This window comes from Tachyglossus aculeatus, chromosome 7 (genome assembly GCF_015852505.1).
Source record: "Tachyglossus aculeatus isolate mTacAcu1 chromosome 7, mTacAcu1.pri, whole genome shotgun sequence".
Classification (NCBI taxonomy): Eukaryota; Metazoa; Chordata; class Mammalia; order Monotremata; family Tachyglossidae; genus Tachyglossus; species Tachyglossus aculeatus.
The window spans coordinates 32,680,016-32,703,581 of record NC_052072.1 but is presented as its reverse complement, the minus strand read 5'-3'; the positions used below and the strand labels follow the sequence as shown (position 1 = coordinate 32,703,581).

Below are 23,566 nucleotides of genomic sequence, written 5' to 3'. Positions count from 1 at the left end.
TGCCCAGTTTTCCATGTAGCAGAATCAACATGTGCGGACTTAAGCTGTCTCACGGGAAAATACTCCATCCAAACTTGTTTCCACACTGATTGAAGCGCTTATAATATCCCACCTGGTCTACTGTATCAGTCTTCTTGCTGATCTCCCTGCCTCCTGTCTCTCCCCTCTCCAGTCCATATTTCACTCTGCTGCCAGCATCATTTATCTAAAAAAAGTTCAGTCCACCTCTCCCCAGTCCTCAAAAACCTCCAATGGCTGCTCACCACCTCCATATCAAAGAAAAACTTCTTACTATCAGCTTTAAGGCACCCAATCAGCTTTTCCCCTCCTACCTTACCTCACTGATATCTTACTACAACCCAGTTGGCACATTTTGCTCCTCTAACACCAACCTACTCACTGTACCTCGATCTCACCTGTCTCACGGCCAACCCCTTTCCCACATCCTCTGGCCTGGAACTCCCTCCTCATCCATATACATACTAGGGCTCCCCATCTTCAAAGCCCTACAAAATCATATCTCTTCCAGGAAGCCTTCTATGACTAAATTCTCATCTCCCCATCCTATATTCTCCTTTCTGTGTCATCTATGCTCTTGGGTCTAGACACTCACCCAGCCTCTGACCCCACAGCACTTATGTATCTATGCCATTTCCTCTAGCTGTAACTTATTTTAATGCCTATCACCCCATCTAGACTTTAAGATACTTGTGGGCTGGGATCATGTCTACCAACTCTATTGTACTGTTCTCTCTCAAGAGCTTATTACAGTGCAAAGCAGTAAGTGCTTAATAAATACCACTGATTAATTGATTGACACTGGTCATATGAGCTGAAGGCCTGCCCGGGTAGGATCTGGGTAGTCCTAAATGCCTCCCACTCACAGATCTGGGAGTCAGAGGAACTGGATTCTAATCCTGCCTGCTGTGTCACCTTGGGCAAATCATTTAACTTCTCTGTGCCTCAGGTTCCTCATTTGTAAAATGGGAATTAATTGTCTGTTCTCTCTCCCGCTTATAATGTGAGCCCTTTGTGGGGCATGGACTGGTTCTGATCTGACTGAATCTGTCCCAGTGTCTAGTAGAGTGCTTAGCACATAGCAATCACCCAATAAAACCACAATTAGTTTTACTGTTTTCAATATTAGTATTGATGCTATCAATATTAATAAACCTCTACCTTCCGCACTATGATGAGGCTCTCTGTCTGACATATAATAAGAATGGGGGAAAGAGCAGAATCTCTTCCATCATCTCTAATGAAAGGATTCAAATAATAATTATATACTATATGTTCAATAATATAACATTTAAGGAGCTATTTTTCATATTCTTACATTATTAACATTCAGATTCTAAATAGTGCATAAGGGTGCTTACAACAAAGATTGCTTGTGTTCTCTTTCAGCCAAAATTCCATTTTACGTTGAGCAAAATTAGTTCTCATTAAGATCCCAATTCACACCCCTGAGTCAAACACACTAGCTTTCCCTTCCCCTCCCTTCACCTCCTCTCACCTCCTTATGAAGGTACTTGAAAACACTTCACAGGCCTTTTCGTGCCAATTTACAATCCCTGTCTAGGAGGAAGGGGTAAATACTGACATTGTCACCCACAATACCTCACTGGAGCAATAAATTTTGTAAGCATGAAGTTAATAGGCATTTAGCCAGTGGCTGTTGGCCAGGTTGAAAGGAAGGGAGCAGAAAACTGAGGAGCCTGAGAGAGACAGGCAGAAAAAGAGAGACAGAGGAGAGGAAGAATTAGTTACTGAGAGTCAGAAAGAATAAGAGATAGAGAAAAATGAGACAGAAAGAATGAGAGAAGCAGAAAGAATGAAAGAGAACCTGAGGGAGTTAGCGAAAAAGATAATTTGAAAAGAATAAAATGAGCAATAAAGAGAGTTTGGGAAAAATAATATCAGAGAAAGAGAACAGAAAGAGAGAGAGAGAGAGAGAGAGAGAGAGAGAGAGAGAGAGAGAGAGAGAGAGAGAGAGAGATACACAGACTGGAGTCTTCCAATACTACGGAAAAATCAGAAGATTCAATCATTCAAATGGACATGTCTAGGAATATCCAGGAATAGAAATGTTCTCTCACTGAGACTGAAAAGTATTTCAGCAGCCAAAAGGCAGCCAGGGAAAGACAGAGAAGAAGCTGGCTGTTTTGGCACGTGGTGACTGAGGTAGTCTCTGGTCTGGAACTGAAGATAGTTTCTCTGACATCAGTAACTGAATGGGATTCAAGAAACAAATTCCCAACAGGGCTTCTAAAGCTGACCCTCAACCCCCCCAAACTGTCTCTGCAGCAATTCCTAAGGGGTGAAGTTTGGCCATTTGGGCCCCCAGACTGTCCTGTTTCCCAGTCTTGTTCTGGGCTGCTGGGTGGGATGGGACAATAATGGGCATCTGAGATGTGGGAAAGCAGAGAGTGGAAGGAGGGGGATAGTGTCCCCACCACTGAGAGACAGGCCCCTTCAGCATACTCGATAAAAGCAAAGACAGACTTTTGCTGTTAGAAAATCTTTCATTTCTTTCATGAAAAGCCTGATGAGGGTCATTAAGAAGCAGCATGGCTTAGTGGATAGAGCAAGGGCCTAGGAGTCAGAGGTCCTGGGTTCTAATCCAGGCTCTGCTACATGTCGGCTGTGTGACCTTGGACCAGTCACTTTACTTCTCTGGGCCTCAGTTACTTCATTTGTAAAATGGGGATTAAGAGTATGAGCCCCATGTGGGACAGGGATTGTGTCAAACCTGATTAACTTGTATCTACCCCAGCACTTAGAACAGTGCTGGGCATATAGTAAGTGCTTAACAAGAACCATAATTACTATTATTAGTATTCTCTAGAGAGCAAAGACGACACTCTTGTCATGGCAATCCAAACATGCTCAGGCTCCTGGGTATAAATAAGAGTCAACAAATCCCATTTTCTATTCAAATCAGGTTGCGGATTCTGTGATGGAGAAAATGATACTACTTGAGAAAAGCGAACTATTATAAAGAGGGTCCTGGCCTGTCCTAGCTCAGAAGAGAAATGAGTAGCGAATAATAGCCATTGTTTTTTTGGCATGGTGGAGAAGGGTTGGCGGGGTCAATAATAAGTCAGAGCTGGCATAGTTAACTGTCCTAGAAGAACTTCAAAATGCAGAAGACTCCAGTGAAACCCCGAAAACGGATAACAGAAGACAGTAGAGAGGAAAACCCGAATGAAAATGACTAAGGCTATTTAACAGGGACTGAAGTCTATATCAGGTTTAAAAGGTTACAATTAAATGATTTTTTATGTTCCCCAGAAACCAGGCCTGCTTTTTGGCGAGTGGAAAGTAGCTTTTGGACACAGTCAGAATTTAGCTGAAAAATTTTCTATTCAACTAAGAACAAGTTAGAAATTGTTTATCCCCAAGTGTTCCCTTTTCTCAAACCAGGAAGACCAGAAAGTGAATTCTGATGGCCTAAGCTTTACACAGTAGCATTTCACTTTGAGGGAATTTACAATCTACTACTATAGTAATAGTTTCCCAAGTAACCACAAAATATTTGCTATCTGGTACAGATGTGCTGAATTTCCCTGGTATGTTTCAGAGAGTTGTAACTTTAGTAACCAAAGTATGTGCTGTCTCATCTCTCTCAATAAATGCAAACTTTTTCTCAGGCTGGGTGTAAATTGTCTCCAAAAAAGCTCAAAACAGATGAAAAATGCTAGGTTGGAGCAACATCAGTTCAGTCATTCCATAAAATTAGTAATCTGGTGCTATTTTCAGCCCCCTTTAAAGCAGAGAGGTGAGGCAAAGTGATTTTGGACTGCTGGAAAAACATGTGGAATTGTGAACTATTTTAGGCCAGAGAAGGCAAGGCCCTAAGTCACCCAAGTGGGCAGACTTTGGCTCTTTGTTTGGGCAGGGCTCCTGAGTCCAGGTCCTGAGCCCCCTTTCTAATATCCCCTCTAAGCCCCTTTACTCACACTCACTCATTCACTCACTCACTCACTCCCTGTTTGTTTGCTTTCTCCTTATCATAGCACTGGGCAGCCCTCCATATCAATTTTCCCTTTCATGCACTTGCACACAAACCTTCCTCCTAAGGTCTGCCTTTGGATAAGAAAGGGAAGTGAATTTATATTCGTGTAAATCTTTTTTTGTGCACACAAAATGGCCAAATATGTATGAGAAAGAACAAATGTTCTTTGCAAAAATATCCTGGTCATGTTTCTTAATGGTGGACATAGTTTCAATCTCACTTGGTAGGAATTTATTTTCCTCAACAAATGGGATGTTTGAAGAGGCAGTTTTTTCATAATTTGTACAAATCAGTAAATAGCTGTCTTGTTGTGGTCTTAGCAAAAGGGTTTTTTGAAGGGAACTTTGTATTATCATCAATCTATCAATCTATGGTATTTCTTCAGTGCCTGTGTGCAGGGCAGTGTACTAAGCACTCAGGATGCCTTCTGACAGGTCTAGGAATTCCCAGGAGTCCTGGTGGCTCTGTGCTGTTAATTCGGCCCACTCCTCAGCCTTCTTGGATTCTAGGGACATCCATGAGGCTCTCTCTCCAGGTGGCAGCAGAGTTGGGTAGAGGCATGAGGGTGAAGATTGGAAAAGTCCAGAATATTCCCCATCTGTCAGGCAAACAGGTTGATGATAGGGTTCAGAGGATGGGCTTGGAGGCAGGCCTATAAACAAGTGGCTCTTAAGCCATTTTCCTGGTCTGTGTGGTGATAGCTGTATCCCTACAGAAATATCTTTAGTTCTGAAGGTGTGTTCTGAATCACATAGGTTCAGGTCAAAAATTAAGTTTTCCATAAAAATATCCATTCAAAAAATGCACTCAACCCCTGCAAACTTAGCCAACACTTTCCAGTATTCTCATTTCCATAGCAGTTTCTGCCAAAAGATCTGCTGTAAACGGTTTTCACTTCCTCATCTGTGGTATCTGGGTGGAACAAAATGCCATAGACATTTTAGAAAAGCTTAATTTCTCCTGTGAGCTAATGAGCCCCCTTTCAATAGAGTTTATTTTTGAAATGTTAGATCTTGTCTTTCATTTTAAGATAATCATGTTTATTGAAAGCACCATTATCCATTTGTATTTTTGTTCTCATTCTGATTGTTTGCAGTCATCTGTAATGAATCTGTTTTTTTTTAGAAACCAAGGCAAGGAGTAAACTAAGTCATGTGGGAGGTAAATTGAAGGAGTAGGACATTCCTTCTGATCTCAAAAGGCTATTTCCCTTTCAATTCCCTCCTCGAATCCCTCTGATCTGGCTTCTGCCCCCTTCATGCCACAGAAACTGCCTTTTCAAAGGTCACCACTGATCTCCTTCTTGCCAAATCTAATGGCCTCTACTCCATCCTAATCCTCTTTGACCTCTCAGCTGCCTTCAACACTGTTGACCTCTCCCTTCTCCTGGAACCATTATCCAACTTTGGCTTCACTGACACCGTCCTCGCTTTGTTCTCCTCCTGTATCTCTGGCTGCTCATTCTCAATCTCTTTCTTGTGCTCCTTGTCTGCCTCCCACCCCTTCGTGGGTCCCCTTCTATTCTCCATCTACACTTACTCTGTTGGAGCATTCATTCACTCCCATGGCTTCAACTTCCAATCTATGAGGATGATTCCCAAATCTACGTCTCCAGCCTTGATCTCTGTCCTTTCCTGCAGCCTTGCATTTTCTCCTGCCTTCAAGATATTTTTACTTGGATGTCCAGGCTGATACCTCCAAATTAATATGTCAAAAATAGAACTCCTTATGATAATAATAATAATAATAGTGGTTTTTGTTAAGCACTTACTATGTGCCAAGCACTGTTTAAAAAGCTAGGGTAGATACAAGATTATCAGGCTGTCCCACGTAGGGCTCACAGTCTTAATCTCCATTTTACAGATGAGGTAATTGAGGCACAGAGAAGTTAAGTGACTTGCCTAAAGTCACACAGCTCACAGTGGCAGAGCTGGAATTAGAACCTATGACCTCTGATTCCCAAGCCTGTGCTCTTTCCACCAAGCCATGCTGCTTCCCACTGTCCCAACCCCCACAACTTTCCCATCACTACAGACAGCACTATCATCCTCCCTGTCTCACAAGCCTGTAATCTTGGCGTTATCCTTAAATCATCTCTCATTCAACCCACATGCTCAGTCTGTCACCAAATCCTGTTGGTCCAACCTTCACAACTGCCCTTTTCCCGCCATCCAAACTGCTACCACATTAATCTGAGAATTTATCCTATCCCACCTAGATTACTGCATCAGCCTCCTTATTGACCTTCCCACCTTCTATCTCTCCCCATTCCGGCCCATACTTCACTCTGCTGTCCAGATCATGTTTCTACAAAACCGTTCAGTCCATGTTTCCCCAATCTTCATGAACCTTCAGTGGTTGCCTATCCACCTTCACATCAAACAGAAACTCCTTACCATTAACTTTAGAGCACTCAATCACCTTGCCCCCTCCTACCTTACCTTCCTGCTTTCCTACTACAATGCATCCCATACACTTTGCTTCTCCAATGCCAACATACTATCGTAACTTGATCTTCCCTATCTCACCACTGACCTCTTGCACACGTCCTGCCTCTGGCCTGGAACACTTTTCCCCTTCATATCTGTTAGACAACCACTCTCCCTACCTTCAAAGCCTAATTAAAATCGCATCTCCTCCAAAAGGCCTTCCCAGACTAGTCCCTCATTTCCTCTTCTATTCCCTTCTGCATCACCCTTGCGCTTGGATTTGCATGCTTTATTCACCCCTCCTTCAGCCCTCAGCGCATATGTACATATCTGTAATTTATTTATTTAGATTTACATCTGTCTCCCATTCTAGACTGTAAATTTATTGTGGGCAGGGAACGTGTCTTCCAGCTCTATTATATTGTAGTCTCCTATGCTCTTAGTAAAGTGCTCTGCACACATCAAGTGCTCAATGAATATAGTTGACTGCTTGATTGATTGATTTCTGAACAAATGGTTAATGTAACTTTGGAGCTGCTGACCCTTCTTGAAAATGGGTAACCTTGGGTACATAGAAGAAAATGAGGTGAGAAATCCCAAATCGTCTCAGTAGGAAATGGTGATAAATGTCACTGTGTGGCCATGTATGACAAATATTAAAGCTTAGAGAAACAGTGTGGCTTAGTGCCAGGAGCACAGGCTTGGGAGTCAGAGGTCGTGGGTTCTAATACCGGCTGTGCCACTTGTCTGCTGTGTGATCTTGGGCAAGTCACTTAACTTCTCTGTGCCCCAGTTACCTCACCTGTGAAACGGGGATTAAGACTGTGAGCCCCAAGTGGGACAACCTGATTACCTTGTATCTACCCCAGCACTTAGAACAGTGCTTGGCATATAGTAAGTGCTTAACAAATACCATCATTGTTATTATTATTCCAAAGGTATTCCAAAATTTTTGGAATTTTGAACTAGGCCATCACAATCAACACACTTTCTCAGTTGGCTTTTACATTGCTCCAGGCAAAATCGCTGCACCAGTCATTCATCAGAATTCATGTCAGGAGAGCCCCGGACCCTGACTTCATTTTCCATGACCTTCTTTTGGACTGAAATCAGATTTAAAAGCCCTCACTAGCTCTACTGCTACTCACTGGCACCAACTCTAAGACTCAACCATCCCTCCTGTGTCTTGAACCACATTTAAAAGAGTTTAATTTCAGATTTGAGTTAGGGAGTGCAACAGCTGAGGAAAAACACCCTTCTTCACCTCTTGGGTCACATTGGATGTGCATTAGTCAACAGTTCAGTATCTCTTTGCCCATTGCCTATCTCCAAATAATCATCTGGGCAGGCTAAATACTTTTTGTAGATCTTTCATGACCTTCTCAACTTTATTTTCATTGAATTTTTATTGTTATATTGTGGCTATTAAAGCAAACCAGAACATTGCATTGTAGGTTTCTAAGACAGAGGAAAGAAACCCCTTGTCATGGACAAAATTTGGTTAGAGGCAAATGCACATTAAATGCAAACATGTATCAGTTTTGAAAGCATTACTGGCTGGTATATAAGATCACTGGCTGTTTTTTTCCTGGATGGTGTCCTATAGTTTTTTTCACTGAACTATTTTATCATTCATTAGTAATTTTCAAAATCAAGCTTTGTCTTGCATTCCTTTAGCAAATTCTGGAAAGGGATTACAATACTGAACTGTTGGTAACTGAAAGAAAAGAAAATCTGCTTTTTGATTTGCTCTCACCTTTCTGATATGGATCACCAGTTTTCCATGATTGGGGACCACTTTTTTCCCTTCCATTTCCTCCTGTATACCTCCAAGTATAATATAATGGTTTAGTGTGGTTCTTTTGCTGTTTGCTTTTCACAGGGAACCAGTTCAGAGTGGCCTAGTGGAAAGAGCATAAGCCTGGAAGTCAGAGGACCTGGGTTCTAATTTCAGTTCCACCACTTGCCTACTTTATGACCTTGGGCAAGTCACTTCACTTCTCTGTGCCTCAGTTTCCTCAACTGTAAAATAGGGATTCACTACCTCTTCTCCCTCCTACTTAGACAGTGAGCCCCATGTGGGACAGGGCCCATGACCAGTCCACAGATAATGAATTTACTCCAATGCTTAGTACACTGCTTGGGACATAGCAAGCACTTAACAAATACCACAATTATTATTAGTATTTGAAGTTTGCCACTGACTCATTCAAGCGTCATTGTACTGTCTCTCCTCATCTGAAAAAAAAAATCCAAAAATGGTTTCTTGAAATATTTCACTTACACAGTGGCAATGACCGTGGAAGAAGTCTTTTTTCCCACAAAATCATATCCCTCTTCCCCAGTGATATATTTTTATCAGACTGACAGAGCTAAAATACCATTTAAATGTTGACCTTATCAGGATCCTAAAGACATTTCTTCTCAGAGCAGAATTCTAGAATTTTCCCAGAATGAAGGAGGTTATGCAGATTCTACAATCAAATATCTTTCCTAGAGAAAATGTCCCAGCACACTCAGAGTTCTGTGTAATATAAAACTCAACAATTGCCTTGCTCTACTCAGTATAGCAGGAACAGAAAGGGATTCAGTGGAAGAGAAGAATAGTTGATACCTGACCTTCCTCCACCCATTGACTTGCTCAGGTTGGATGAGAGTCAATCCATCAGTGATATTTATTGAGACCTTACTGAGTGCAGAACTCTGAACTAAGCCATTGGAAGAGTACAGCAGAGTAGGCAGATGCAATTCTGTGTCTTATCTTGGGTTCACCAAATACTAAAACTTCCTACCTGATTTAAATCCCCAAGTATAGTTACATGATGCCAAATGGCCTTTCTGTCTCTCTATTTTCTCTGGGTTTTTGCTTCTTTCCCAACTCCTTTGTGGTTCCATCTTACTGCCTGCCATGATCCTTTCTGTTAATAGAGTTGGTAGACATATTCACTCCACTCAACAAGCTTACAGTTCTAGCACTTATGCTGGAGAAAAAAAAAATCTGACCTAAAACAACATACAACTCTGGCCAGTAAAAGGAAATTTAGCAGCAATATTCAGATACTTTGAAACACCATGTGCTACACTTATATAAAGAGCAGCAGCAGTCTGGCATTAAACGAATGTGTCATTACAATCACCACTTCACCTCAGAATCCACTTTAAAGCAGGTGAATCATATTCATTGAACCTACAAAGGGCTGCATGTGCCTAAAATGAGTTAGCAAATGACTATAATAACAGTTGTGGTATTTGTTAAGCACTTACTATGTACTAGGCACTGTACTAAGTGCTGGGGTGGATACCAGCAAATCAGGATGGACACAGTCTCTGTTCTGCATGGGGCTCACAGTCTCAATTCCCATTTTACAGATAAGGTGACTGAGGCATAGAGAAGTGAAATGACTTGCTCAAGGTCACACAGCAGACAAGTGGCAGAGTCAGGATTAGAATCCATGACCTTCTGTCTCCCAGGACTTTGGTCTATCCACTTTGCCATGTTGCTTCTCAAAATTCAGTGTTTGCCATGGGGTTGGCTAGGACAAATTTCCCTTTTCTCCTGCCTACCTGACAGGGAAGCCAAATGCTGATTGAGTTCCCCAGTGCCAGAAAAACTGTATTCCAGCTTTCCAAAGCTGATGAAGCTGCACTGAACGATGAAAGTCAACTGTCCCAGAACATGACACATCATTCAGGGAAATTTCTTACCACATGTTAGTCAGGTGCCTTTCCTTGGATCTGGGTTCAAGAGTGTGGTCTGTCATTTCACAAAGAAAGGGAGAATAATTAGAAATTATTTTTTTTTCCTAAAGAGGATATAGTCAAATCCAAACTCTGCCTCCAAACTGTATGATTCTCTAGAACTTGGAAATGAAAATCATGTGGGACAACCTGATTACCCTGTATCTACTCAGAGCACTTAGAACAGTGTTTGGCATTGTCTACTTCTTCTGTTTTGTTGTCTTTCTCCACCTTCTAGACTGTGAGCCCGTTGTTGGCTAGGGTCCGACCGTCTCTATGTGTTGCCAATTTGTACTTCCCAAGCACTTAGTACAGTGCTCTGCACACAGTAAATGCTCAATAAATACGATTGAATGAATGAATGAATGATGGCAGTGAGAAGCGGGATGGGGCAAAAGATACTAGTTTTAATGGTCAGAAAATGGATTTTTTTATGATGCAACACAATTTTTAAAAGTCTCTTCTTTTGTGACCTTTGCAACATGCTGATTATCTGCTAAAGAGGCCTGGAGTAAGTTCAAAATGATATGCAATTTAGCATTTTATAATTGGAAAGTATGTTCAATAATAATAATAATAATGGTACTTGTTAAACACTTACTATGTGCCAAGCACTGTTCTAAGCTCTGGAGTAGATACAAGTTGATCAGGTTGGACACAATTCCTGTCCCCCGTGGGGCTCAGACTCTTCATCCCCATTTTACAGATGAGGTAACTGAGGTCCAGAGAAGTAAAGTGACTTACCCAAGGTCACCCAGCAGACATGTGTCAGAGCTGGGATTAGAACCCAGATCCTTTGGACTTCCAGGCCCATGCTCTATCCATTAAGCCATGTTGCTTCTCATGCTGTTTCTACAGTCATTTTAATAATTTACATGATAATGATTATTATAACTATAATCAATCGTATTTTTTGAGAACATACTCTGTGTAGAGCACAATACCAAGCACTTGGGAAAGTACAAAATAAAAGAGTTTTATTTTGGGGCTTACAGTCTAGATTGGCGTTTACAGTCTAGAGGAGCATAAATGACAGTAAGCAGAATTTGGTTTATATGTTTGTTATTTTTTTTTTTACAAGTATTGATGGGAAACCTTTAAAGGTAGAACAGGAAGGACGATGCAAGAATTTTCCCAACCCTGTGACTTTGATTCAAGTTTCTGGACACTCCCCAAGGGGGGAGAAAAATAAAAAAAAAAAACATCTGGCTGGCAGTCTCCTAAAGATTGCACAGAGGTGAACGTAAACTTCTCTCCCTCCCTCCCACAGAAATCCTAAGTTCTTCCCTCAGGGAAACAGATCTTCTTTAGGCAGACTCTCCTGCCAGTCTGTCAATAGAAATATCTTAGGACACTTACAGCACTGCTTCATTATGTAACCAGGATTCCAGGAGACTCTACAACATTACGCAAGATTAGATGGTTAACACCTCATTTTATTGTTCTGCTAATGTGGAATTAAAGTAACACTCCTTGGGGTGCACACACTACCCAGACATACCGAGAAATCATTATAAACATTTACCGGGGAAAAATGAGTGATATAATGACAGTGAATTTTACATGTGTTTCGTTATGTTTAATTGGCACTGACTCAGTAAGTGGAAATATAGATTTTTCATTCCACCTGGTCTAATAACTGCTGTGCAGCTGTAAACTGTGCAAGACCTGGGCAGTCAGGTTTGTACAAATCTCCTTGAAGAAGCCACAGGTCAGGGAAATCCCAAAATTCCCTTTCCTGTCTCTGATGGAGATGGTTCGTTCTATATCAAAAGGGATACTGAAATGCAATTTAATTCACAGTTAGCTTTTTAACTTACAAAATATATGCTGCGTCTTTTCTTCAGAAGCATTATGGGTGCCTAAACTGTAAGTTCATTTTGGGCTGAGATCGTGTTCACTAATTCTCTTATATTGTAATCTCCCAAGTGTGTAGTTCAGTGCCCTTCACACAGTAAGCACTCAATAAATGTCATTGATTGACTGATGGGTTGCCTAGGGAAAGATTCTACCATGACCAAGAGCATAAGAGGCTGCAGAAATTCAGCTAGACCAACCCAGTCTACAAAGGGCAAGTTGTCCGACAGAGGTTGGCTCCATGAAGCCTTAACTATTTCTGTTTAGTGAGAGAGGAAGAAGGGGAGCTTCCTTTTGCCACCAGTGTTGAAGCTGATGGAAGCTCACATCCGCCAAACTAGCTCTCTTTCTTCCCTCAAAGCGCTTAGTGCAGTGCTCTGCACACAGTAAGTGCTCAATAAATATGATTGAATGAATGGGTGAAGAGTGGTGAAGCTATAGTGGGAACATGTTGGGCTGCTTGTACCCAAGGAACAACCCAGTCTTCCCCCCTTCTAGTGGCTTTTCCTTGTGATATTCCTCTCCCACTCACACATTTATGCTGTCTCTCATGGCAGGATGTAGGTAGTCTTGGGATTACATCCATTTAGGCAGGCCACTGCAGTGATGTCCGCACTTGTGCCTTCAGCACTGTCCTAATAGTAGGAGAAATATTAATCAATCAATTAATCAATTTATGATATTTATTGAACACTTAATGTGTGCGGAGAAATATATTAAGTGCTTGGGAGTACAAAAGGGTTGGTAGATACAACCCCTGACCTCTAGGAGCTTAGAATTTAGTGGGAACAGTATTTCTTGGGTGCAATGCATAGGTAAATCCCAAATATGGTTGAATACGCAATTGAATAAAAAAGTATACAGAAGTGCTGCGGATGGGTATGAATATGTTCATAAGTCCTAGGATGGAGTATAGGTTAGGGTGTTGAGAACTAATCACGGAAGACTTGTTGGAGGAGGTAGGCTTTTCAGAAAGCTTCAAATATGGGGAGAGTTGTGGCCTGTCGATGTTGGCAGGGGGAAGGAGTTCCAAGAGAGGGAAGAGACACAGTGAGTCAAGAGCGAAAAAGAGAAGGTTGGTGAAAGAGAATGAAGAGAGTGAGTTGAGAATAGTGGGGGAAGAGAGCTAATGGGTAAGGTGACAGAGTTGATGGAGAGCCTTGAAGCTGATTGTGAGGAGTTTTTGTTTGATGAGAAAGGACATAGGAAGCACAGGAGAATTCTGAGGAGAGAAAAGATGTGTATCTAAAAGTACTTCAAGAAGATGATCTGTGCAGCTGCATTTAGGGTAGATTGGAGAGGGAAGAGACTGGAGGCTTGGAAACCAGTGAGGAGAGAGTAGACTGGTGATGTTATGACCAGATCTGGGACCAGAGTGGAAGGTCTCTGGTTGGGGAGGTGGATCCAGAAGCTGTGGTGTAGGAAGAACCAGCTGAGTGTTTCCTAGGGGATAATCCCCAATCCCCAGGGCAAAAGTGGGAGATACTGCAACTTCTTCACTCCCTGCTGGCCCTGAGCATCTTGCCTGATCATGGCAGGGTGGGAGAATGTATTCACTGGAGAGTCTCCAGAGCATATTCTCCACTCCTTGTGCCCACATGTTGGATTTCCTCCTCAATCCACATAAAATTCTGGCAGCACAGAGCCTATGGCTGGCAGTTGATTCTTCCTTTCATTTAGGTAAAATCCTGGACAAAGGGGAGAATCTGGGAGCAGGGCTGGATATATGTTCCCTGAAGAGAATCAAGGCCAGTAATAAAGAACAACCCTCACCCTGACTGTAAAATGGAGTCCACTTCATTCCTTTAAGTTACTAGCACCACAGAGGTAAATCTGTCTTTTTAACTTCCAGAGAAGATTGACTAGAAAGAAATGAGGACACACACTGGCCATGTCCAGAGGGTCAGCTTTTCCTTCCCTCTTGGCCATGACATTGCCTGGAGAAGGGAAATGAAAATGGACTTTGCTGTATTTACATCTTTCATCCAACAAGATGCTACACTACGATTACCCATCATCATGTCCTCTGCCTCTAGTTTGGAGCGAAAGCTCAGAGGCAGTGTAAAAAAGCCTAGCCAGACAACTGCAGAGAGAACAAACAGACACTGCCATGGATGCATCTGGCAAGGGGACAATGGTGACAATGTGTTTTGGGTACGTTGGTGATCACTCCAAACCCCATTGTTGTGTACAGTGGGTTATCTGCACAATGGAAGCTTGACCTGGGAAAATTCTGGTGCTAAACATAGCAAGTGGCCTGAGAAAGAGTCTATTCTTGTTGTAGTGGTTACCATTTTCACCCAGTGGTATTTACCAACCACCCACATGGGCCTGAAACAGTGATAGACTCTTCAAAGGACATGGTAGGACTTTACATTCAGCTCTGGCTCCTCCGGAATTCAGGATCTAGCGAGTGCTACTAGTGGCACATTGTTCATTATCACCCTTAGCTCAGGACTGCTCTCTGTTATGCCATGCCTAAGCCCTGTAGGCTCAAATCTATATTATATTTGTGCTGTGACTTAAAAGACTTTGCAATAAGGGGCTTATGTTGCTTATGAAAAGTGCCATTTGCAGCACTATGTGTTTCGATAAAGGAAACACTAGATGAAGGTGGGGCTGGAGAAAAGCCCCGCTGGGCCAAGGGAAGAGAAAACCTGTTTACCATTTCTTGCCCTCTTGGGAGAACACTCATGCCAATACAGTGTTGTGGCTCTTTTAGGCCCCACAGCAGCTGCAGCAAAGGCGAGTCAGTCAATCATATTTATTGAGCACTTACAGTGTGCAGAGCACTGTACTAAGCACTTGGGAGAGTACACTATGACAAAATAATAGACACATTCCCTGCCCACAATGAGCTTACAGTCTAGAGGGGGAGATAGACATGAATATAAAGAAATAAATTGCAGATATGTACATAAGTGTTGTGGGACTGGGAGGGGAGATCAACAAAGGCAGCAATTCAGGTGATACAAAAGGGAGAGGGAGAAGAGGAAAGGAGGGCTTAATCAGGGAAGGCCTCTTGGAGGAGTTGTGCTTCTTGGAAGATAGGAGAGCGAGTGGTGTTGGGCACATAGGGAGTTCCCTGGCTTCCCACAGGATGAGGGTGGGATCCTGGATGGCTGATCTTTCTAGTCAGTGTGTAAAGGGGCCCCAGGAGGATTGGTGTTTTGGACATATGTTTCTGTTAACGTTAAAAAACCCAAACTTCCAACTCCATCAGTTCTCCAGTGGTTAGGCAACTTAGTGAAGGGTGAATGTGTTTGGGAAAATTCAGAGGAGAGCATAGCTAAGGACAGGATTGTCATTCAGGAATCCCAAATGGAGGAGAAGTGGAGTTAAGAAAATCATATAAACTGAAGGGTGGGGATAGAGAAGCAGGAAAAGGGAGCAGTCTAGACAGAGGTTTGGGAAAGACAAAGATGGGGAGACATACTGAGAGACTAGAGGACAAGCATTTAGAATTCAATGCGAAATATAAATGCCTGAAGAATACCTTATCCACTTTTTTTTTTAATTGAATTTGTTAAATGCTTGCTATGTGTCAGGCAATGTACTTAGAGCCAGGATAGGTACAAGCTAGTCAGGTTGGACATAATCCATGTTCCAAATGGGCCTCAGAATCTCGATCCCCATTTCACATTGAAGATAACTGAGTCTAATCTAATCTAATCATCTAATCAATCATATTTATTGAGTGCTTACTGTGTGCAGAGCACTGTACTAAGCGCTTGGGAAGTACAAGTTGGCAACATATAGAGATGGTCCCTACCCAACAGTGGGCTCACAGTCTAAAAGGGGGAGACAGACAAAAAAAATCAAACATACTAACAAAATAAAATAAATAGAATAGATATGTACAAGTAAAATAAATAGAGTAATAAATATGTACAGACATATATACATATATACAGGTGCTGTGGGGAAGGGAAGGAGGTAAAATGGGCGGATGGAGAGGGGAACGAGGGGGAGAGGAAGGAAGGGGTTCAGTCTGGGAAGGCCTCCTGGAGGAGGTGAGCTCTCAGTAGGGCCTTGAAGGGAGGAAGAGAGCTAGCTTGGCGGATAGGCAGAGGGAGGGCATGCCAGGCCCGGGTGATGACGTGGACGGGGGGTCGATGGCGGGACAGGCGAGAACGAGGCACGGTGAGGAGATTAGCGGAAGAGGAGTGGAGGGTGCGGGCTGGGCTGGAGAAGGAGAGAAGGGAGGTGAGGTAGGAGGGGGCGAGGAGATGGAGAGCCTTGAAGCCGAGGGTGAGGAGTTTCTGCCTGATGTGCAGATTGATTGGTAGCCACTGGAGATTTTTGAGGAGGGGAGTAACATGCTCAGAGCGTTTCTGGACAAAGACAATCCAGGCAGTAGCATGAAGTATGGATTGAAGTGGGGAGAGACGTGAGGATGAGAGATCAGAGAGAAGGCTGATACAGTAGTCCAGACGGGATAGGATGAGAGCTTGAACGAGCAGGGTAGCGGTTTGGATGGAGAGGAAAGGGCGGATCTTGGCAATGTTGCAGAGCTGAGACCGGCAGGTTTTGGTGACGGCTTGGATGTGAGGGGTGAATGAGAGAGCGGAGTTGAGGATGACACCAAGGTTGTGGGCTTGTGAGACGGGAACAACAACAACAACAACTCTCTCCTCGACCCCCTCCAGTCTGGCTTCCGTCCCCTTCATTCCACGGAAACTGCGCTCTCAAAGGTCACCAATGACCTCCTGCTTGCCAAATCCAACGGCTCATACTCTGTCCTAATCCTCCTCGACCTCTCAGCTGCCTTTGACACTGTGGACCACCCCCTTCTCCTCAACACGTTATCTGACCTTGGCTTCACAGACTCCGTCCTCTCCTGGTTCTCCTCTTATCTCTCTGGTCGTTCTTTCTCAGTCTCTTTTGCAGGCTCCTCCTCCCCCTCCCATCCTCTTACTGTGGGAGTTCCCCAAGGTTCAGTGCTTGGTCCCCTTCTGTTCTCAATCTACACTCACTCCCTTGGTGACCTCATTCGCTCCCACGGCTTCAACTATCACCTCTACGCTGATGACACCCAGATCTACATCTCTGCCCCTGCTCTCTCCCCCTCCCTCCAGGCTCGCATCTCCTCCTGCCTTCAGGACATCTCCATCTGGATGTCCGCCCGCCACCTAAAGCTCAACATGTCGAAGACTGAGCTCCTTGTCTTCCCTCCCAAACCTTGTCCTCTCCCTGACTTTCCCATCTCTGTTGACGGCACTACCATCCTTCCCGTCTCACAAGCCCGCAACCTTGGTGTCATCCTCGACTCCGCTCTCTCATTCACCCCTCACATCCAAGCCGTCACCAAAACCTGCCGGTCTCAGCTCCGCAACATTGCCAAGATCCGCCCTTTCCTCTCCATCCAAACCGCTACCCTGCTAATTCAAGCTCTCATCCTATCCCGTCTGGACTACTGCACTAGCCTTCTCTCTGATCTCCCATCCTCGTGTCTCTCTCCACTTCAATCCATACTTCATGCTGCTGCCCGGATTATCTTTGTCCAGAAACGCTCTGGACATATCCCTCCCCTCCTCAAAAACCTCCAATGGCTACCGATCAATCTGCGCATCAGGCAGAAACTCCTCACCCTGGGCTTCAAGGCTCTCCATCACCTCGCCCCCTCCTACCTCACCTCCCTTCTCTCCTTCTACTGCCCAGCCCGCACCCTCCGCTCCTCCACCACTAATCTCCTCACTGTACCTCGCTCTCGCCTGTCCCGCCATCGACCCCCGGCCCACGTCATCCCCCGGGCCTGGAATGCCCTCCCTCTGCCCATCCGCCAAGCTAGCTCTCTTCCTCCCTTCAAGGCCCTGCTGAGAGCTCACCTCCTCCAGGAGGCCTTCCCAGATTGAGCCCCTTCTTTCCTCTCCCCCTCGTCCCCCTCTCCATCCCCCCGCCTTACCGCCTTCCCCTCCCCACAGCACCTGTATATATGTATATATGGTTGTACATATTTATTACTCTGTTTATTTATTTATTTATTTATTTTACTTGTACATTTCTATCCTACTTATTTTATTTTGTTGGTATGTTTGGTTCTGTTCTCTGTCTCCCCCTTTTAGACTGTGAGCCCACTATCGGGTAGGGACTGTCTCTATGTGATGCCAATTTGTACTTCCCAAGCGCTTAGTACAGTGCTCTGCACATAGTAAGCGCTCAATAAATACGATTGATTGATTGATTGATTGATTGATAGTGCCGTCAACAGAGATGGGAAAGTCAGGGAGAGGGCAGGGTTTGGGAGGGAAGACAAGGAGTTCAGTCTTGGACTCATGGAGTCATGGAGAAGTGAAGTGATTTGCCCAAGGTTACACAGCAGACAAATGTTGGGGCAGGATTAGAAACCAGGTCCTTCTGACTCCCAGACCACACTCTTACAGCTTGGGAGAGGTAAGCTAACTGAAATGACAGACATTAGACTTGGCATAGAAAAGGGAAAGAAGAATGCCCAATACAGCACACAGAGAAGCAGCGTGGTATAGAGCATGGGCTTGGGAGTCAGAAGGACCTGGGTTCAAATCCCGACTCCGCCACTTAGCTGTGTGACTTTGGGCAAGTCACTTAACTTCTCTGTGCCTCAGTGACCTCATCTGTAAAATGGGGATTAAGACTGTGAGCCCCCCGTGGGACAACCTGATCACCGTGTAGCCTCCCCAGCACTTAGAACAGTGCTTTGCACATAGTAAGTGCTTAATAAATGCTATCATTAACCTTGGCTCCTCCACATGTCTGCTGTGTGACCTCGGGCGAGTCACTTAACTTCGCTGGGCTTCAGTTTCCTCATCTGTAAAATGGGGATTAAGAGTATGAGCCCCAGGTAGGACAGGGACTGTGTCCAACCTGATTAACTGCTATCTACTCCAGTGCTTAGAACAATGCTTGGCACATAGTAAGTACTTAACAAGTACCACTATTATTACTATTGTTATTAACTAAATTGCTAGTTCAATCTGACAAAGCCAGTTTCATTGACCAGATCTGTCTGGAACATATTCACGTTTTTTTCCTCCAAAAACCCCTGAAACCATGTCTTTCTTGATGCTAGAAATTCTCCCAGCTTCTTTATGGTTCAATCAATAAGGGGATGAGTAAAAGCTTCAGCATTGGACTCACAGAGGAAGGAAGTGACAATCACTCTGTCAGCCATCTGAGCCCCCTTCCCCAGCCGTACCACCTTGGGACCAGAAAATGATCTGACTCTGTCTCGCGATCCATCACCATTCCTCCCTCCTGTTCCCTCCACGTTGTTTCCTATTTATTCCCTGGATCCAGCATCCAGGTTTTCCTCCCAGATCTCCTGAGGACACTTCTGGCGTCTCTCCTTTAATCTGCCCCATGATCTTGTATTTCTCGGTTTCCAGAACGCCCAAGCCAATCCCCTCTCATGTCCAAAACCATCCACAGTATATTATTCATGTACCTGGTGCAAAACTTGGGGAAACCTACAGAAGTGTAAGAATGATTCCTGCCCTGAATGGGATGGACTCTACACCATTAAGTTCTCTTCCACTTCTTGGTTGCCTTTGATGCTGTGGACCAGTCTTTTCTCCTGGAAACACTATCTAACCTTGGCTTTTCTGAAAGAGGTCTCAACTACTTCTCTGACTGACCCTTCTCAGTCTTTTTTGCTGGCTCTTCTTCGGCCACCCATCCCCTAACTGGGGGTATCCCTCAAGGCTCAATTCTGGGTCCCCTTTTCTCAATAATAATAATAATAATAATTCTGATATTTGTTAGGCACTTACTGTGTGCCAGGCACTGTACTAAGTGCTGGAGTGGATATATGCAAATCAGGTTGGACACAGTCCCTGCCCCACATGGGGCTCACAGTCTCAATCCCCATTTTACAGATGAGGTAACTGAGGACCAGTGAAGTGACTTGCCTAAGGTCAGACAGTAGACAAGTGGTGGAGCAGTGATTAGAACCCATGACCTTCTGACACCTAGGCCCATGCTCTATCCACTAGGCCATGCTGATTCTCTTGACTACAACCTCTCCCTTGAAGAGCACACCTGCTCCCGTGGCTTCAACTGCCACCTCTATCTATCTACCCAGATGACACCCCAGTTTACCTCACTAGTCCCACCCCCTCTCCCTCTTTGCATTCACGCATTCCTCCGGCCTCAAGCTGGCATCCCAAGCTCAACATGTTCAAAATGTGAATTCATCTTCCCTCCCGATTCCTCTCCTCAACTTTCCCATCACAGTTGACAAGCCCACCAACCTCTCATGTCTTTCAAGTTTGAAACTTTGCCATTATCTTTGACTCCTCACTCTCTTTAAACCCCTATTTTGAGTCCATTGCCAAATCTCACCAATTCCCTGTCTACAACATTTCCAGAATCTGCCCTTTCTTCTCCATTCAAACTGCCGCAGTGCTGATCCAGGCACTTCCCATGCTCCAACTTGATTCCTGGATCAGCCTCTTTGATAACTTCCCTGTCTGTAGTCTCTCCCCTCTCCAGCCCACACTTCACTCTGATGCCTGGATTAGTTTTCTAAAACATCATTCTGTGCACATCTTTCCACTCCTCAAGAGCCTCCAATGGTTTCCCATTAATGCCCACAACAATTAGAAACTCCTCATTCTGGCTTTAAGGCAAACAATAAGCTCTGTTTTCCCTTACTTATTTTCCTTCCTCTCCTAATACAGCCACCTCACAGACTTCTTTCCTCTCTAGCCAACCTACTCACTGCACCTCACTCTTGTCTTTCCAGCCATCAACCTGTTGCTTACAGCTTCCCTCTTGTCCAGAACTCCCTCCCTCTCAATATCCAACTGACCACCACTCTCCCCACCTTCAAAGCCCTTCTAAAATCTCACCTCTTTCCTCACCCATCTCCCCAATTGCCACTTAAAACAATTGGGTTTCGCATTTCACTGAGGCCTTATCTACACATTTGTATTCCCTATCATTTTATCTCATCAATCAATCAATGGTATTTATTGAGCGCTTACTGTGTGCAGAGCACTGTGCTAAGAGCGTGGGAAAGTACAATATAACAGAGTTGGTAGACAAATTCTTTGTCCTATCTGTATTTTAATCTTTGTTTCACTGGCTCATTTGCATGCTCCTTGACTGCAGGGATCATATCTATTCCCAAGAGTTTAGTTCAGTCCTTTCCACACAACAGACACACAGTATTTTTATTAATAATCCAGCAATTAGAACAGTGCTTGGTACATAGTAAGTGCTTAACAAATACAATTAATAATAATCATAATAATGGTATTTGTTAAGCGCTTACTATGTGCCAAGCACTGTTCTAAGTGCTGGATTATTGATTGACTAGCCAACCAATATAAACTATCCAACTTAGTGTTAACCCTAGGTAAAACAAAAATCCAGGTGGAAAAGGCCATTATTCTCTCACCTTTTCCACATGCCTATTATACCATGTTGGTATGTTGGCTGGGGGAAGGGATGGGGGTCAGTCAATCAATCAATTAACAGTATTAATTGAGTGTTTACTGTGCATAGAACAATGTACTAAGCCCTTGAGAAAGTACTAACAGAGTTGGTAGACACATTCCCTGGCCACAAGGAGCTTACAGTCTAGAGGAGACCACAAAACAATTTCACTGTAAGGCCAAGATTGAGGAGAATTGCCAGAGTCACTGTGTGCTGGAGGAGTTGATCAAGAAAGAAGGAGGAGTTCCAGCAACATTACGAGTTATTCCCAGGTTTTCATGCAGGCCCATACCTTTCAGGGGTCGGTGGATAACTCCCTGACCTCATAAATAGAACTCTTTAAAGGGCCAAGTGCAGATGCAAATTTATTTTCATCATGAATGACAAATACGTCCCCTGGAAGCACTGGTCGTTCAATCAGTCAATCAATGGTACTTATTAGGGTGTTTATTGGGGTGCAAAGCACTGTACTAAGAGCTTGGGAGAGTACAACAGAGTTGGCACACATATTCCCTGCCCACAGTGAGTTTATAGTCTAGAGGGGTAGGTAATGTGCTCTAGCATTGTAATAGTTTGTGTCTTCAGACTATTAGAAAAATTTTCTCAGATGGCAGAGTGCTTGATTTGCATGGAAGTGTGTGAATAGTTGTGGAATCAACACTCCACCACAGTTTTTTTGTGTCTTCAGTTACAAAGGGCATTTCCCCCCTCTCCCACCCAATATACATATGTAAACATATATACATTGATATGTATATGCTTATATGTATACATATGTACATGGCAAAATATAGTATAGGCTTTTATATTAGTCTTTTAATCTTAAACAGTCCTGAGGCAGAACTCAGTGCATGGTTGTCAATTTATTTGACTTAGTACATTTTGTCTGAAGATGAAGAAATATTTTTCTTATTAGCACTGAAAAAATAGCATGATTATGTTATTATGCTCATTGTCTAAATATTGTAAAATGAACATCATAATACTGATAATTACCCAAACATCACAATAAACATAGGACTTCTGCCAGTGGTAGAAATATATCTCGGTTATACAAAATCCAGAGCATTGATTTTCCGGCCACATAATTACTTGAATGCTACTTTCCAAACATCAACTCACTTATTACTTCTTATCAATCCCAGGTGAACAGTACTGAGAAAAAGAGGAAACTATACTCTGTAGTCAGCTATGAAACTCCGTGGGTGCCAAACACAGTGGCATTGTTTCCTTCTGCATGTCTTGTTTTCCATATGTGGGAGGAATTCCAGACTTCATAATTCTGTTTGCAGACCACATAGATAGTTTTAAAAATCTAAACAGTACCGCTAATAATAAAGAACCACCATCAAAGCTGAGTTTCTTCACTCTTCCCAAGCCTGCGCGAAGACTAAGGCTTTCTTCCACTCCTCATCACAATGGGATGGGACCAAAATATTTTGGATGTTCATTAATACTCATTACTGCCCTGTCAAGTTGGGCCACTAAAACCATTGAGGCTAACTTTCCCCTGAAAGCAATATTCTTCTCTAGCATCATCAGACAGAGCAGATTCTTGTGCATGTTAATAGATGGCAGTACAGAGTAGCTACAGTAGTTTATTAAAATCACATCCAAAATATTTCAGATTCAAGGATGATATTCAGATGCCAGACAGACCAACCCTGGATTATTCTGTGCAAATGAAAAGAATCACAGGGTAGAGTAAACCAGGAGATAACAAATAGTAACATCTCCTTCTCAGTCATTTTCATGGGCTCCTCCTTTGACTCCCTCCCTCTAGCTGTGGGAGTCCCTCAGGGCTCAGTTCTAGTTCCCCTTCTATTCTCCATTTACATCCACTGCCTTGGAGGACTCATTCATTCCCATTTCAACTACCATTTCTTCGTGATGGTTCTCAAATCAATCTTTCCAGACCTGATAGCTCTCTCTACAGTCTCACATTCCTGCTGTCTTCAGCATCTCAACTTGGATAATAATGATAGTATAATAATGATGTTATTCCTTGAGCACATATTTGTTGAGCACGTCCCATGTAGGGCTAACGTTCCTCCGACCACTCAAACTTAACATGCCCAAAGAAAAACTCCTCATCTTCCCACCCAAA

The 23,566-nt window shown here is 43.5% G+C and overlaps 1 protein-coding gene across 1 annotated transcript in view; it reads left to right on the top strand.

Moving 5' to 3' along the window:
- NGF (nerve growth factor) overlaps positions 1-23,566 on the top strand; it is a 74,258-nt gene that overhangs the window by 6,422 nt on the left and 44,270 nt on the right. The window lies entirely within an intron of this gene.